The sequence below is a fragment of the Schistocerca nitens genome, chromosome 4 (assembly GCF_023898315.1).
Source record: "Schistocerca nitens isolate TAMUIC-IGC-003100 chromosome 4, iqSchNite1.1, whole genome shotgun sequence".
In the NCBI taxonomy this organism is placed as follows: domain Eukaryota; kingdom Metazoa; phylum Arthropoda; class Insecta; order Orthoptera; family Acrididae; genus Schistocerca; species Schistocerca nitens.
This window is the reverse complement of record NC_064617.1, coordinates 501,864,911-501,877,028: the sequence shown is the minus strand read 5'-3', so window position 1 is coordinate 501,877,028 and position 12,118 is coordinate 501,864,911. Positions and strand designations below refer to the sequence as shown.

The following is a 12,118-nucleotide window of genomic DNA, read 5'->3' as shown; positions in this document are numbered from 1 at the left end:
GTCCTAAATGAGACCATGAAAGTAACACATCATCAAAGAGATTAAAAAACCAATTCCTGTTGCTTGCAATCTGCTCAGTAATTACAATGCTAGGATCCGGGTTTTGGTGCACATATACTTTGAATTCCTCTAGGAATCAATACAGCATTTCTATGAAACACCCAAGATCTGTTGTTTGTGACCAATCGGCATTGTATATGTGTATTGGAAAACAGTTTATGCACACATTTGAATGTTATAGGCGTATTTCTTAGTCACTTTTGGTTGGTTTTTGTAGTTAGAGGGATTATACTGACATTCATGAATATTTCTTTTAGATCTATAAGAGTGGCTTCATGGAGTTGGCACGGTTCCAAGGAAGATGAAGTGTTGGCTGATTGCGTAATGAACTACTGGAAAGTGGTTACCGAAGAGCACATAGAAGATAAGATTCAGAATTTGGAACAGACTGATGCAGATAACGTAGTTGCTATTCCTACAGTATCAAATACTACTACTAATAAGTGGTGGTATTTCGAGCAACACAGTGTCGTTTGAACCATTGAGTGAAACGTCTAGTACAGATACAGCAGGTATGGTACATTGTATCCTGTGCTTGAAGAAACACTTCATGAAAGTCGTGAAACTGATTCTGATACTGAGATGGTTACAAACTGGATTTATATACATGGTCGAAAGTTGGTTGTGAACCCCAATTCTTTGGGAAATGTCTTCTTCTTGCGGGGTCATCTATTACTAAGAGATGATAAGATTGCTAATTTCCTGCAGATTTTATCTAACTATTCCAGCATAGGTATTGTGCTCCTGATCCATTGGTATGAATATTTACTATCCCATAAATAATGGTGGACTTAAATACATAATAATTTGAGCAGTTTTATTGATTACTGTTTCCAAACCGTATGTACTGACATGTATTTCATTGTTGTGCTGGACAGAACATTTTCACATGAACGACACATCCAGCTGCCAGCAACTTGTGGTCCCATTGGATCACAGATGTTGTTTAAAAGTGTTGAATGTCTCTGAATTTGGAGTTAATAATTACTCTACAAAGTTATCTGTCCTGATGCAGAAAGCCTGCAAGAATTCGCAGATGCTTTCCTCTGTGCAGGCGTCTAGTTTTGATGAGTCATTTTCCAGTCTTTGGTGCCACCATTAAAGGTTTAATAAGTGTGCATATGCTTCGTAGGCATAGGCCTCGTATCAGAGCATGGGGCCATGAACTAGCTGGAGACTTGATTAGGTCTTATAGAAGCCAATAAATTACTGTAGTTTCTGTGGAAATTCGAAGTGCTGTTTTCTTATGTGTCTTTCGACCCATTGACTCTGAACTGATATTTTAATTTGTCTTTGTGGAGATTATCAATGGAAGTTGCTAGGAATCAGTTTGATACTGTCTGTTGACTGTTAGCAGTATAAGTTTTCCCGTCCAGTGGTCACATCTCTGAATCAGTCTGAATGTAGTTTATAGCTAGAGCACATTAATCTCAATAGTCTATATACAAAATCTATCAGAGTAAAAAATACTTAACTCTTTTTGATTTCAATATGAAATAAACAAGTAAGATGTTTAAAATGTTTACTTGGCTCTCAATCCATTAGGGAAATTTCAAATGTTGGTAATTTTTTTCATTGTTACAAATAAGTGCTGTCAACACTGAGTATGCCATATGTTGTTCCTAGAGAAGCCATTGTGTTTACGTAAATGCCCTCTGTTGCGCTTAGAGAATCTATCTACTCTTCGGCTTCAGTAATTATTTGTGTTTGTAGTTAAATTTTTGCAGGTAAATAAGGGATCAAGCCTAAACGTTTATTTATATTGATGTATACAAAAGAAATGTTCATAATCTAAATTTTTTGAAGCAGATTTATTATGTTGTAAATAGTCTTCACATGTTTGCCGCCAGATCACGTTGTGCAAAGTCCACAATATTTCCTCAGAGCAACTGTCCCACACCTTCAGGTGGTTCAACCTTGCTCGTGGCTAGGTACGACTGACGGTATCCACACATTGACGCCCCATTTTTAGAACACGCGTGCGAAGAATGTGCAGTCGTGGAAATTGCGCATGCGCAGTGATTTGCCCTATTCAAATTCCCTCTGTCGAAAATCGCAGAGCGGCTCTCCCACATGTGTGCTGACAAACGCAGTGTACAGCACACTTGTGGGAGAGCCGCTCTGCGATTTTCAGCAGATGGAGTTTGAATAGGGCAAATCACTGCACATGCGCAATTTCCACAGCTGCACTTTCTTCATGTGTGTGTTCTAAAATGGGCATTGGTGTGCAGATACCATCACTTGTACCTAGCCATGAGCAAGGTTGAACCACCTGAAGATGTTGGACAGTTGCTCCGAGGAAATATTGTGGAATTTGCACAACGTGAACCGGCGGCAAACATGTGAAGACTATTTACAACATAACTCATGAAGACTATTTACAACACATTCACCGGGAAAGCTTGAAGAGTCACAGATTTATTATGTTTACATCTCAGATTAATTCAGCTTCAAGATTTCACGTAAATGTGTAAACAGTGTGAATAACTTTTGCTGTGTATGGAGTCACCAAAAAGCAAGGCTCCAGGGTTCAGCACTGGAATCGCCTGAAAAAAATTTGTGAAAGTGTGTGTGTATAGGTAATTAGAAAGAGACTTAATGCCATTCGTTGAAATGAAAAACAATCTCTTTGAATGCAATGATATGTGTGAATGGTCAGATGGTACCTATGAGAATGGAGCGTAATACTGAAGAATGGAAACTCACTGCTCTCTCTTCCTGTAGGTCGCACTGTGCATATGAAGGGCAGCTATTAAATGTAAAATTGCTTCTTCAAAAATCTTTTTGTATAAAAAATTAGCCTGTGTACATTTGCACTCATATTCGAAAAGTAGTTGGTCAATTGACTTGCAGTTTGACAGAACGTTGAATACGGACATGACTGTGGTTTTATACACCTATTTTTAAGTATATATAATATATAAATAAATATGTAATATATAAAGTGGAAACATTGTTACCAAAATTCTCAAGAAGTTCTTGAACAAATTAATTCTAATTTTTACACCACATTAATTATAATGAACAGACGTGTGTGTGTGTGTGTGTGTGTGTGTGTGTGCAAGCACGCGTGCGCTTGTGTGTGTGTGTGTGTGTGTGTGTGTGTGTGTGTGTGAGTGAGTGAGTGAGTGAGTGAAAGGGAAACATTGTTACTAAGAATCTCAAAACATTCTTTACAAATGTACACAAAATTTTACACAATACCCTAATGGACATTCAGACAGACAGTAGGCTGTATCTAGAATGAAATTTTCACTCTACAGCGGAGTGTGCGCTGATGTGAAACTTCCTGGCAGATTAAAACTGTGTGCCGGACCAAGACTCGAACTCCGGACCTTTACCTTTTGCGGGCAAGTGCTCTACCGACTGAGCTACCCAAGCACGACTCACGCCCCATCCTCACAGCTTTACTTCTGCCAGTACCTCGTCTCCTACCTTCCAAACTTTACAGTAGCTCTCCTGCGATCCTTGCAGAACTAGCACTCCTGAAAGAAAGTATATTGCGGAGACATGGCTTAGCCACAGCGTGGGGGATGTTTCTAGAATGAAATTTCCACTCTACAGCGGAGTGTGCGCTGATATGAAACTTCCTGGCGATTAAAACTGTGTGCCAGACCGAGACTCGAACTCGGGACCTTTGCCTTTCACGGGCAAGTGCTCTACCAACAGGGCCTGAGTCGTGCTTGGGTAGCTCTTTTGGTTTTTCAGCATTTCCGTGACGCCTTCCTGTGAGTAACACAAACCTGTGACAGTTTGTGCTTCCCTTCATTATATTTAATATCTCCAGTTAATCTTAATTGATATGTGTCCCAAAGACTTCACCAATATTCTAAAGACACCTCATTACATGAAACAAGCCTGTGTCATTTGGAGCACACGGCCAAATTTATTCAAATAGGTTTTTATTAAAACTGTCTCCGTGGCACTAAAAACAAAAAAATTGACCAGTTCCGATTGTTAAGAAGTCATCATCACAACTTTTTAAAAACTGCAACAGCTACTGTTAAGTATAAAACTGAGAACAGGGCATTTTTTTATATTCATGCACTTTATAGTTTTATTTTTAACAATACAAATTGCAAGGTTAGCAGTGAAAACCAGTGAACTATGTGTGATTATGGCAATTTTAATAGAACCATATTTTTATATCTCAATATGTTTGAGCTCAGAATATGTTATAAGATTCTACAACCAATAGATGTCAATGATATTAATTCTGATACCCTTCTTACAGACTGCTAAGACTGAAAGAGGGGCTAATAAACTGCAGTTTTTAAATACAAGCTGACACAGATTCCATTAGACTCTCGGGCTTTGCTAAATGTTAGTGATTTCAGTTGTTTCTCAATGTGACTGATATTAACACCCGTATCACTCATATTTGCACTGGTGCGAGGAGTACACTGGTTCAGGGAACAGAAAATATGTACATTGTTGTTTAAAAAATACATATAGTTTATGGTTTAAAATCTGAAATAAATATGTCAAGAACTTTTTAAGATTTTTGTTAACAACATTTCTATATATTATATACTTAAAAATATTTACACCCTATATTTGCACAAATATTTATTATAGTAATGGATAAAAATTTGAAATAAACCAGTCAAGTGTGATTTGAAATATTTGGTAACAATGCTTCTCCTTTATACAGGGTGTTTCAAAAATGACTGGTATATTTGAAACGGCAATAAAAACTAAACGAGCAGCGATAGAAATACACCGTTTGTTGCAATATGCTTGGGACAACAGTACATTTTCAGGCAGACAAACTTTCAAAATCACAGTAGTTACAATTTTCAACAACAGATGGCGCTGCGGTCTGGGAGACTCTATAGTACGATATTTTCCACATATCCACCATGCGTAGCAATAATATGGCGTAGTCTCTGAATGAAATTACCCGAAACCTTTGACAACGTGTCTGGCGGAATGGCTTCACATGCAGATGAGATGTACTGCTTCAGCTGTTCAATTGTTTCTGGATTCTGGTGGTACACCTGGTCTTTCAAGTGTCCCCACAGAAAGTCACAGGGGTTCATGTCTGGCGAATAGGGAGGCCAATCCACGCCGCCTCCTGTATGTTTCGGATAGCCCAAAGCAATCACACAATCATCAAAATATTCATTCAGGAAATTAAAGACGTCGGCCGTGCGATGTGGCCGGGCACCATCTTGCATAAACCACGAGGTGTTCGCAGTGTCGTCTAAGGCAGTTTGTACCGCCACAAATTCACGAAGAATGTCCAGATAGCGTGATGCAGTAATCGTTTCGGATCTGAAAAATGGGCCAATGATTCCTTTGGAAGAAATGGCGGCCCAGACCAGTACTTTTTGAGGATGCAGGGACGATGGGACTGCAACATGGGGCTTTTCGGTTCCCCATATGCGCCAGTTCTGTTTATTGACGAAGCCGTCCAGGTAAAAATAAGCTTCGTCAGTAAACCAAATGCTGCCCACATGCATATCGCCGTCATCAATCCTGTGCACTGTATCGTTAGCGAATGTCTCTCGTGCAGCAATGGTAGCGGTGCTGAGGGGTTGCCGCGTTTGAATTTTGTATGGATAGAGGTGTAAACTCTGGCGCATGAGACGATACGTGGACGTTGGCGTCATTTGGACCGCAGCTGCAACACGGCGAACGGAAACCCGAGGCCACTGTTGGATCACCTGCTGCACTAGCTGCGCATTGCCCTCTGTGGTTGCCGTACGCGGTCACCCTACCTTTCCAGCACGTTCATCCGTCACGTTCCCAGTCCGTTGAAATTTTTCAAACAGATCCTTTATTGTATCGCTTTTCGGTCCTTTGGTTACATTAAACCTCCGTTGAAAACTTCGTCTTGTTGCAACAACACTGTGTTCTAGGCGGTGGAATTCCAACACCAGAAAAATCCTCTGTTCTAAGGAATACACCATGTTGTCTACAGCACACTTGCACGTTGTGAACAGCACACGCTTACAGCAGAAAGACGACGTACAGAATGGCGCACCCACAGACTGCGTTGTCTTCTATATCTTTCACATCACTTGCAGTGCCATCTGTTGTTGAAAATTGTAACTACTGTAATTTCGAAAGTTTGTCCGCCTGAAAATGTACTGTTGTCCCAAGCATATTGCAACAAACGGTGTATTTCTATCGCTGCTCGTTTAGTTTTTATTGCCGTTTCAAATATACCGGTCATTTTTGAAACACCCTGTATATTATTTATTTACACACACTGGAGTGACGAAAGCACATATACAGATGGTAGCAGTATCGCATATACCAGATATAAAAGAGCAGTATGTTGATGGAGAAGTTATCTGTACTTCGGTGGTTCATGTGAAAATGTTTACACTGTGATTATGGCCACATGACTGGAATTAACAGACTATGAATATGGAATAGTAGTTGGAGCAAGATGGAGCTGGACGCAAGGGACATTCCATTTCAGAAATCATTAGGGAATTCAACATTCCGAGATCCACACTGTCAAGAGTGTGCCAAGAATACCAAATTTCAGGCATTTCCTCCCGCCACAGACAACGCAGTGGCCGATGGCCTGCACTTAATGACCAAGAGCAGTGGCATTTACTTAGCTACAATTGCAAGAAATGAGCCCTTGGTCACTATTTTTAGACTTAATTAACCTGGTTTTGACACAACTAGGAGTGCCTTCATCAGAATTGAAAACACTTAAAATGGCCTATAACACAGTCACAGAGTTATAAGGTAAGACTTTTTATACAAAGAGTGAAAGTACTGAATAACAGTAAAAGACAGAGGCAGTACTTATGTGTCACATATAAAATAATTAACACACCAAAAGGGCTTTAGTCACAAAACATTTAAGATGGAATAAGTGAAGGCGTTATTTTGTTAACAAGGGCACCTCAGTCTGTAGCATCCTGGGTCTGTACAGGTATGAGCAGCAGCCCATAGTGGCTCCCCTTCACTTATTCCATCTTAAATATTTTGTGACTAAAGCCCTTTTGGTGTGTTAATTATTTTATACGTGACATGTAAGTACTGCCTCTGTCTTTTACTGTTATTCAGTACTTACAATCTTTATATAAAAATGTCTTACCCTATAACTCTGTGACAATGTTATAGGCCATTTTAAGTGTTTTCAATTCTGATGAAGGCACTCCTAATAGTGTCGAAACCAGGTTAATTAAGTCTAAAAATAGTGACTGAGGGCTCATTTCTTGCAATTGTAACCTAGACATGGTCTCTCACCGTGCAGCCATGTTGAACTTTAAGCATTTACTTAGAGTAGCCCCTGCTAACAGATGAATAATACAGCATGAAATAACCTCAGAGAACAATGTGGGATGTACTATGAACATATACATTAGGACAGTGCTGTGAAATTTGGTGTTAATGGGCTGTGGCTGTAGATGACCAATGCGAGTGCCTACAGCATGACATCGCTTGCAGTGCCTCTCCTAAGTGCATGAACACCCCCCCCCCCCCCCACACAAAGTCATACACTGAAGTTGTCAATAATGCACTGTCTGAGCTGGTGGTGGCTCCATGACTGTGTGGGCTGTATTTACATGGGATGGACTGTGTCTTCTGGTCCAACTGAACCAATTATTGACTGAAAATGGTTATGTTCGGCTACTTGGAGACCACCTGCAGCCATTCATGTGCTTCACGTTCCCAAACAACAATATCACATTGCTTGGCCACAACTGTTCCTGACTAGTTTGAAGAACATTACGGACAATTCAAGCGAGCGATATGGCTGCCCAGAGCACCCTACATAAGTCCCATCAAACATCTTTGGGACATAATCATGACGTTAGTTCAGGCACAAAATACTACACCGACAACAGTTTCGCAATTACAGACAGCAGTAGAGGCAGCATGGCTCTATATTTATGCTGGGGACTTCCAATGCCTTGTTGAGTCCATGCCACGTTGAGTTGCCACACTACGCTGGGGAAAAGGACATCCACTGTGATATCAGGAAGGAACCCATGACTTCTAAAAACAAAGATGATGTGACTTACCAAATGAAAGTGCTGGCAGGTCGACAGACACACAAACGAACACAAACATACACACAAAATTCAAGCTTTCGCAACAAACTGTTGCCTCATCAGGAAAGAGGGAAGGAGAGGGAAAGACGAAAGGATGTGGGTTTTAAGGGAGAGGGTAAGGAGTCATTCCAATCCCGGGAGAGGAAAGACTTACCTTAGGGGGAAAAAAGGACGGGTATACACTCGCACACACACATATATCCATCCACACATATACAGACACAAGTAGACATATTTAAAGACAAAGAGTTTGGGCAGAGATGTCAGTCGAGGCAGAAGTGCAGAGGCAAAGATGTTGTTGAATGACAGGTGAGGTATGAGTGGCGGCAACTTGAAATTAGCGGAGATTGAGGCCTGGTGGATAACGGAAAGAGAGGATATATTGAAGAGCAAGTTCCCATCTCCGGAGTTCGGATAGGTTGGTGTTAGTGGGAAGTATCCAGATAACCCGGACGGTGTAACACTGCGCCAAGATGTGCTGGCCGTGCACAAAGGCATGTTTAGCCACAGGGTGATCCTCATTACCAACAAACACAGTCTGCCTGTGTCCATTCATGCGAATGGACAGTTTGTTGCTGGTCATTCCCACATAGAATGCATCACAGTGTAGGCAGGTCAGTTGGTAGATCACGTGGGTGCTTTCACACGTGGCTCTGCCTTTGATCGTGTACACCTTCCGGGTTACAGGACTGGAGTAGATGGTGGTGGGAGGGTGCATGGGACAGGTTTTACACCGGGGGTGGTTACAAGGGTAGGAGCCAGAGGGTAGGGAAGGTGGTTTGGGGATTTCATAGGGATGAACTAAGAGGTTACGAAGGTTAGGTGGACGGCGGAGAGACACTCTTGGTGGAGTGGGGAGGATTTCATGAAGGATGGATCTCATTTCAGGGCAGGATTTGAGGAAGTCGTATCCCTGCTGGAGAGCCACATTCAGAATCTGATCCAGTCCCGGAAAGTATCCTGTCACAAGTGGGGCACTTTTGTGGTTCTTCTGTGGGAGGTTCTGGGTTTAAGAGGATGAGGAAGTGGCTCTGGTTATTTGCTTCTGTACCAGGTCGAGAGGGTAGTTGCGGGATGCGAAAGCTGTTGTCAGGTTGTTGGTGTAATGCTTCAGGGATTCTGGACTGGAGCAGATTCGTTTGCCATGAAGACCTAGGCTGTAGGGAAGGGACCGTTTGATGTGGAATGGGTGGCAGCTGTCGTAATGGAGGTACTGTTGCTTTTTGGTGGGTTTGATGTGGACGGACGTGTGAAGCTGGCCATTGAACAGGTGGAGGTCAACATCAAGGAAAGTGGCATGGGATTTGGAGTAGGACCAGGTGAATCTGATGGAACCAAAGGAGTTGAGGTTGGAGAGGAAATTCTGGAGTTCTTCTTCACTGTGAGTCCAGATCATGAAGATGTCATCGATAAATCTGTACCAAACTTTCGGTTGGCAGGCCTGGGTAACCAAGAAGGCTTCCTCTAAGCGACCCATGAATAGGTTGGCGTACAAAGGGGCCATCCTGGTACCCATGGCTGTTCCCTTTAATTGTTGGTATGTCTGGTCTTCAAAAGTGAAGAAGTTGTGGGTCAGGATGAAGCTGGCTAAGGTAATGAGGAAAGAGGTTTTAGGTAGGGTGGCAGGTGATCGGCGTGAAAGGAAGTGCTCCATCGCAGCGAGGCCCTGGACGTGCGGGATATTTGTGTATAAGGAAGTGGCATCAATGGTTACAAGGATGGTTTCCGGGGGTAACGGATTGGGTAAGGATTCCAGGCGTTCGAGAAAGTGGTTGGTGTCTTTGATGAAGGATGGGAGACTGCATGTAATGGATTGAAGGTGTTGATCTGCGTAGGCAGAGATACGTTCTGTGGGGGCTTGGTAACCAGCTACAATGGGGCGGCCGGGATGATTGGGTTTGTGAATTTTAGGAAGAAGGTAGAAGGTAGGGGTGCGGGGTGTCAGTGGGGTCAGGAGGTTGATGGAGTCAGGTGAAAGGTTTTGTAGGGGGCCTAAGGTTCTGATGGACTCGCATTCGGGAGGACGACGGTTCAATCCCGTCTCCAGCCATCCTGATTTAGGTTTTCCGTGATTTCCCTAAATCGCTTCAGGCAAATGCCGGGATGGTTCCTTTGAAAGGGCACGGCCGATTTCCTTCCCAATCCTTCCCTAACCCGAGCATGAGCTCCGTCTCTAATGACCTCGTTGTCGACGGGACGTTAAACACTAACCACCACCACCTAAGGTTCTGAGGATTACTTGAAGCTCTGCCTGGACATCAGGAATGGAATTACCTTGGCAAACTTTGTATGTGGTGTTGTCTGAAATCTGACGCAGTCCCTCAGCCACATACTCCCGATGATCAAGTACCACAGTCGTGGAACCCTTGTCCGCCGGAAAAATGACGATGGACCAGTCAGCCTTCAGATCACGGATAGCCTGGGCTTCAGCAGTGGTGATGTTGGGAGTAGGATTAAGGTTTTTTAAGAAGGGTTGAGAGGCAAGGCTGGAAGTCAGAAATTCCTGGAAGGTTTGGAGAGGGTGATTTTGAGGAAGAGGAGGTGGGTCCCGCTGTGACGGAGGACGGAACTTGTCGAGGCAGGGTTCAATTTGGATAGTTTCTTGGGGAGTTGGATCATTAGGGGTAGGATTAGGATCATTTTTCTTCGTGGCAAAGTGATACTTCCAGCAGAGAGTACGAGTGTAGGACAGTAAATCTTTGACGAGGGCTGTTTGGTTGAATCTGGGAGTGGGGCTGTAGGTGAGGCCTTTGGATAGGACAGAGGTTTTGGATTGGGAGAGAGGTTTGGAGGAAAGGTTAACTACTGAATTAAGGTGTTCCTTTCCTCCAAACCTCTCTCCCAATCCGAAACCTTTGTTCTATCCAAAGGCCTCACCTGGATATGTGTGTGTGTGTGTGTGTGTGTGTGAGTGTATACCCGTCATTTTTTCTCCCTAAGGTAAGTCTTTCCGCTCCCGGGATTGGAATGACTCCTTACCCTCTCCCTTAAAACCCACATCCTTTCGTCTTTCCCTCTCCTTCCCTCTTTCCTGATAAGGCAACAGTTTGTTGCGAAAGCTTGAATTTTGTGTGTATGTTTGTGTTCGTTTGTGTGTCTGTCGACCTGCCAGCACTTTCATTTGGTAAGTCACATCATCTTTGTGTATATATATATATATATATATATATATATATATATATATATATATATATATATATATATATAAAGATGATGTGACTTACCATACGAATGTGCTGGCAGGTCTTTCTGGGAAGTCCTCTAGCATATGTATGAATTAATAGGAATGAAGCTACAAGAAAAATGAATGCACAAGACATTTCATGTGAGAGATCCATTATTTCACACTGTTCCTCAGGCTCAAGTCCATTTTTGTACATAGTTGTGAAAAGTCGAGACTGCAGCATTAATTCAATATAAATACATAAAGGGAAATCAAATGTTAAGCCACTCAGTGGAAATAGCAGTAAGTTCAGTCAGTATGAGCTTGCCCATGAAAGGCATGGTTCCAGTTTTGAGTGTCCTTGTGGCACACAGTTGTAATCTGTCACAGTTTCATATATTGTCTCCCTCCTCCTCAGGAGGCAGATTTCAGGAATTTTAAGAGTAAGCCCTTAATCTCATTTACCTATTTAGTGCTGTTTCTGTAATGTTTAGGATTCACACAAATTCCATTTTTTTCTGTCTTCCTTTCCCTTTATTATTGCAAGTGTTTTAGTATTATTGTACTGAACTCTGAGACCTCTTATAAGCATGTATTAATTTGAAGATTAATTGCATGGTGCAAGCAAGAGGTGTTTTTCTTTTAAATTGCAGCAGTTTGTGTGCAGCTACTGTAAAAATCGCCACCGCAGGAAACTTGAATTATTATTATTATTATTAATGATTACAAGTTGGTCTTTAGTTTACAGTGACATAGTCAGGTGTTAAGCATTGGAAAAAGCCTCTAAAACTTTTTTAAGTCGGTGTGAAACATAAATTACTACCAATAGGATGTACAAAATTCAGTATCCTGTAAATTTTCTGCTGGA

At 42.1% G+C, this 12,118-nt stretch overlaps 1 protein-coding gene across 4 annotated transcripts in view; it reads left to right on the top strand.

The window, feature by feature from the left end:
* LOC126251341 (zinc finger protein 667-like) overlaps positions 1–12,118 on the top strand; it is a 130,337-nt gene that overhangs the window by 60,868 nt on the left and 57,351 nt on the right. For 2 of the 4 annotated variants that reach the window (XM_049951704.1, XM_049951705.1), the window contains exon 2: positions 318–572. The exons of the other annotated variants lie outside the window; for them this stretch is intronic. The gene's annotated coding sequence lies outside the window, so the exon portion shown is untranslated. The remainder of the gene's footprint in view (positions 1–317; positions 573–12,118) is intronic. 4 annotated transcript variants of the gene reach the window in all.